This window comes from Thunnus albacares, chromosome 7 (genome assembly GCF_914725855.1).
Source record: "Thunnus albacares chromosome 7, fThuAlb1.1, whole genome shotgun sequence".
In the NCBI taxonomy this organism is placed as follows: domain Eukaryota; kingdom Metazoa; phylum Chordata; class Actinopteri; order Scombriformes; family Scombridae; genus Thunnus; species Thunnus albacares.
The window spans coordinates 24,703,294-24,709,293 of record NC_058112.1 but is presented as its reverse complement, the minus strand read 5'-3'; positions in this window follow the sequence as shown (position 1 = coordinate 24,709,293).

The window sequence follows — 6,000 nt, the reverse complement described above, 5'->3', positions numbered from 1 at the left end:
TCTGGGACTTGTGGTTGCTTTTTACACTTGGTGTGAATTCACCATCACTCACACACACACACACACACACACACACAGTTTCTTCTGTTAGAGTAAGTTTACAAAATAGCTGCAAAAAAAAAAAAAATCTATTATTTATGTCCGATACACACTTTTCGAGTGTGCAGAAGCAGCAGCAGCAGCTGTGTGAGTTTATTTCTGTGCATCGAGGCATCTTAGTGCAACACAGTGACACTCCCAATATGAATCCAGCAGCATTTTGAGCGGGCTGATGATTGACACTTTGGTCATCCAATCAAAAGGAGTGTGGGGAAAGCAGACCACTTGTTGCAGCCAGTAACATTCAGTAACTTATCATGGGAATGGCTTTCATGGAAAAAAAAAATGTAACTGCTTTGAGCTCAGAATACGATCCTAAACTGAAAGATAAAATAATGAGAGTTAAATAATTTTTTTACTGTTTCATTGGCTTCTTCTGAAGCATCTGTGTGTATGTGATGGAGTGTGAGTGTGTGTGTGTGTGTGTGTGTGTGTGAGAGAGAGAGAGAGAGAAAAAGAGCAAAGGGAGATTGTGCTTTCTGTGTCTTGACTGGTGTATTTTTAATTCTATTGTCATCCTAAATGTGTTCCTGCATTTAATAAGGGTTACACATTCATTTTAAGTTAATGAAAAAATAAATATATATTTTTGTAAAAAAAAAAAAAAAAAAAAAAAAAAAAGATGCTTAGTGGTGGAACTTGGGAAGTGTATTTTTGCACCTCTTAGTTATATGCATCATTAAGAATTCATGTTTTTAAAAATATTTAATATAAGAATTATATTTTAAATAAATGTATATAATTATTGATTATGTCTTAATATTTAGTAGTGAAGTCCTGTCGGTTAAAATTATAATACTGAAAATAAAAATGATTAACAAACACAAGCTAGAAGTCACACAACAGCTTCAAGACAAGGCCGATTTTGATCTGATGGATTTTTTTTTTCTTTTACATAAAAATTTTCTTATTGTGAGTAAAGTATGCTATCCTATTCGTGACTAGACGCCGTTTGACCTGTGGTTACTTTACGGCACATGTCTCACTATCTGTAATGGTACATCTTCTGTTGTGAAACCCAAATTAATGCTTATATTGCAGAGTATCTCCCTGCTTCCTCCTCATGCCACTGACACAGGAAGACACCTGCAGCAGCTCTTTAATGCAGGATGGATTGGTTGAGCGGAGGGGGTTGCTTGTGTGTGTGTGTGTGTGTGTGTGTGTGAGGGGTGTGTGTGTGTGGGGGAGGGAGGGGGTCCAGTCCTGAAGTGTGCAGGTGGGTAACCTCAGCTCAGCCATCCACCCCCACTCTGAGCCCGGCCCATTGTCCCAGTGTGTGGGCCTTTGTGTGGAGGACCATTGTGAGGGGCCGGGGCCGGCCACTGTTGTGTCTGGGGCTTCTCTGCTCAGACAAAGGGCCCGTCTACGAGCCTCCACCCTGCCCAAACAGCAGACTGACTGACTGACTGACTGACTGGGTGTCTGACTGACTGCTTGACTAGGTGGCTTGCTGGCTGACTAACTGACTGAATGGCTGACTGGTTGTTGGTTCGGCTGACTGATCGATTGAATGGAGGAGAAGAGAAGGAAGTGTGTGTTTCAGCCAGTCTGCAAATCTTGATGTACATTACAAGTGTTCACTATTTTTAATCTCACATTACACTTTGCAAATTATTTTCAAAATCAGAAACACATACAAGCAACTTTGCTTTTAAATGTAGTATTTTTTTATGTAATTACGGCAATTACAGATACATTTTATTTATTTATTTTTGCAATAATAATAATGCTTTAAGGATTTTGTGGAAAATAAAAACTAAATAGAGGCAAATTGTGTTTGCAGTCAATGAGAAAATGTAAGTTGCACACAAGTCTGACAGGAAATAGTTTACAATAATTATATGATCATGAAAAGGTTATCAGAAATTAGAATTTTAGGAAGAGTAATAAGTGTAGTGTAATAATTCTGGTGTGTGTGTGTGTGTGTGTGTGTGTGTGTGTGTGTGTGTGTGTGTGACAGCAGTGCATGGCTGCAGAGGGCAATGCAGTAGATACAGCATTTTACCAAAGCAATATTTTTATCTACACAGTTAGCACACGATCAACAATAATGTGAGTCATGTCAAAAAAGTGAAACAGGACATTTTCTCATTTCACCAGGCGAAGTGAGGTATAATCTTACCACACTGATGTGATAATTACACACAGTGAACACCAAAATTTTATACTGCTTGTGAAAGAGTGACACATTTTCTTATGAATTATACATAAAATTTTGAGATAGATTCTAGAAATAGGACCTTAAAGCAACCTTATCTATAGGACATTTTTTTTAATCATATTTTTCTATTCTGTGATTTGACTTTCACATAACCTCTCACATAAGATAGTGACTTATCATTTCATTTCCTTCACTGAGTCATTGCAGAACAACTCCTTTTACACAACTGTTACAGTGTTGAGTATGCCTACTTAAACTGAACTATTTATTTGTTTGCACCACAAAAATGACCACTGATAACAAGGTCAGTCATTCAAGAGGTCATTGATAAAACTGTCTGGCCACTATGATGCAATAATATATCTCCTTGCATAAGAAACACCTTTTCTCTTACAGCAGGAATGTCCCTGAAAGCATTCCTGCAACACTCCAGCACTCCATCACAGCCACCCAAACAAAACCACAGTGAACTCGAGGAAATTCCAGTAAGCCAGTCTATCAGAGACGTGGAAGGCATCGTCGGCCTGTTCCTCTCTGCGACATCTCGCATGTGCCAAGAATTCACACTTCCTTGCTATATCAACAGAAACAGGTTATCTTTTCCTGTTAACCGCCCCAGCACTTAATATAAAGCCACAAGTTCCTCCCCATGTTTCCTGCCCAGGCCACAACCCACGTCATCAAGCTATTCCCTTGGCACCCAAGGCCCTGAATGAGGGGAAAGCAAGTGCCCACAAACACCTAACATCTCTCTGTGTCTTTCTTCCTGTTTCTTTCTTTCTCCAGTGTGTCTCTAACAGCTGTGAGCAGGCCAAACTGCATCTGTATTACTGTATTTTTTTTTTTTTTTTTAATTCGTTTTTCCATTTCTTTGAGCGTTTGTTTTAGCCTGCCTGGAATGCCCCCGGTGGGTGGGGTTTAGATGTTTTTTTGGACAGCTCATTGGATTCAGTGAGCCAGGCAAGCTGTATCAATACAGGAAAAGTATTTCATTGAACAGCAAATGCACTGACTTCGCTTTGGTTCCTCAAACGCTATGGTGTGTGATGTGCGGAGCGTGCAAGATATGTATGTGTGTGAGAGTCTGTGGATGAGTGACAGGCAGGGAGGAGGGGGAGGAGAGGTTAGGGAGATGCTGCAGAGCATCGAATGACAGATGTGCAGATGTGCGTCTGTGGTGCGTTTTTGCAGGGAAGCAAGGGGGGGAGGGGGGGGGGTGGTGGTTGTAATGCTCATTAAAGCAGCGCACCTGCAGCCTATCAAAGAGCCTTTATCTTTTATCAAGGCAAATCTGCTCAAGCACACAGCGCGAGACGTGAAAACAAGCAGACTATGCTGCACGCTCACTCTTACTCATTCTGTCTTTATCTCTCTCTCTCTCTCGCTCTCTCTCTGTCTCTTGCTCACTCCTGACCAGTGAATGGTACCTGGCTCAGTAATCCCATCAGGAATGCTCAAGGATGCGTTTAGATGCATTTGGCTGAGAAACAGAGGCAGAGCTTCCAGTTGAAACATCTGTGTAGAGCAGATAGACGCACTGCACTTTTTTTTTTTTTTTCTTGGCCAGGACTCTCTTACTGTCAATCTCACTGTGATACACTCTTTCATTAAATGTAATAAATGGGTAAAATGCACAGATAAATTACACCTGCAACTATTTGCATTTTTAATGTGAGAGAATAGTCAAAAATCACCTGCATCACAAGTTTCCAGGTGACATCTTCAAATTGCTTATTTCGTCCAACTAACAGTGCGAAAGATCAATTTACAATGATGTAAAACAGGAAAGCAGCTAATGTTTGACATGTTTTTGTATTGATTAAATCAATCATCTTATTTGCTGTTAATTAATTTTCAACAAGGAACTGACTTTATTTCACCATTCAAATACATTAATACATAACCTTTGACCTTTTAGGGTCAGGCTCCCGTATACAATCATAAGAACAATGAGGCTGAAAGAGATCGTGAGGTGACTCATTTCGCTGATAGGTGTATGACTAAATGTTGATTTGTAACAGTCATTTGTGTATTAGTACGTGAACAGTAGAACAGTAAGTGTACATAAACTGGCAGAGGACCTCTACCACATGGATGATGATGACAGTATGGGTGTTTTAGGATGTTATGTGAATTTGACGTGATACAAAATATTTCCATATGATGCAACATTTTGTAACATGTGGCAAATGAATAATTCTAATCAGTCAAAATACATCTTACAACACTGACCACAGTATACATCAAATTACATCTCATCCACCCAGCCAGCCCGCCATAATGTCTAAACCAATGACAAGGGAACACTATTGATTAAAATGACACGGAATGGAAAAATTGTCTTCAGCGTTGTTTGGATCAGTCCCAGAAATGCATCAACTTTCCACTTTTCATGAGCAATAAAGCGGCCCACATTTCATATGAATATAGCCAGACTTGTTTCTAACTTTCTTTTTGGCTCTCTTTCTTTTTTCTTTTTTTTTTTTTTTGTCCTGCTTCTGCTGCCCTCATCAGGAGGCTCGTGGGGCCTCTGCGCTGCACGGTCCTCAGTTCTGGTGTTGAAAAGATTCCTGCCATAAGAATGAGTGAACATGTTCTCCAACACAGGGCTTGATGAGAAAAGCAGACTTTTCACCATATGAAACCCACCTCTGCTTTTGGACAGCCAAGGATGTGGTCCATTGGCTTCCCAATATTCAATTTTTCACTCCGTTTTCAATTTTCACTCACTGTAGATTACGGTGTAGCTGTTTTGGGGATTTTGAGCTGCCTTGCTGAGCACATTTAGCTGAGTGGAAGCACGTATAAAATCTAAAGATACTTTTTTTTGCTTTGCACACATAGGACCTGTTAATCTCCTGGTTCAGGTGAAAAAAACTACAGTAAATAACAGATAAGATTATAGCAGTTGATGGGTGGATAGAAATCTGTGTCTATATGTCTACTATATCGCCTCACCGTCCCTAAAACCTCACTCTTCATACGTCACTTCCCAGAATTAGTGCGGTGTGTAATTAGTAGTGTGTAATAGTGAAACCATATTGCACAGAACTGCGTGCTGACTTTTTCGAGTAATCCTTAGACGTGATGTTCATGTTCTCTTTTCACTTCCCTTTTCTGGTTTAAAATTTTTTTTTAAAATGCAAACATGACATTGGGCATTCAAAGGTTATACAGTATATCACTTCTGTGTTGTTTTACAATAACAGCCCCGCTTTCTCTCTTACAGTAGCTCTGTGGCGCAGCTGTCCACCATGCCTAACATTCTGCCTCGGCTGGCCAAACCCCAGCACACCACTGAAGTCCTTCCAGTTTCTAGCCAGGAATTCTCTCCCTGTCTGGGGGGAAAAGTCCCCAATAATATGACCTATATAGGCAGCCCCCAGCCAGCCTCTCTACCGCACCTCATACCCCTCCTCAAAGTGTGCCCGGACCTCTGCTGAAATCCGCAGCAGCCGTAACAACACATTAGCAGCAGTCACACTTAACATAGCCAGCCCTGGGTGGGGTTTCTATGGCTGGCTGGACCCAGGATATGAAACTGAGCAGCTCAGACGGATCTTTGGATCTGAACGTGGCCGGTTTGTGCTGTTGTTCTTGGCTGCTGAGCTTTCTTCTGGTCACGGGGAGGGTGGGGGGCATGGTGGGCCGTAGACATATGGCTGAGGGAAATCTCGTAAGGGCAAAGGTCACAGGGGGTCAATCTAACCTCCTGGCCTTTGGTTGATTTATTATCCCAT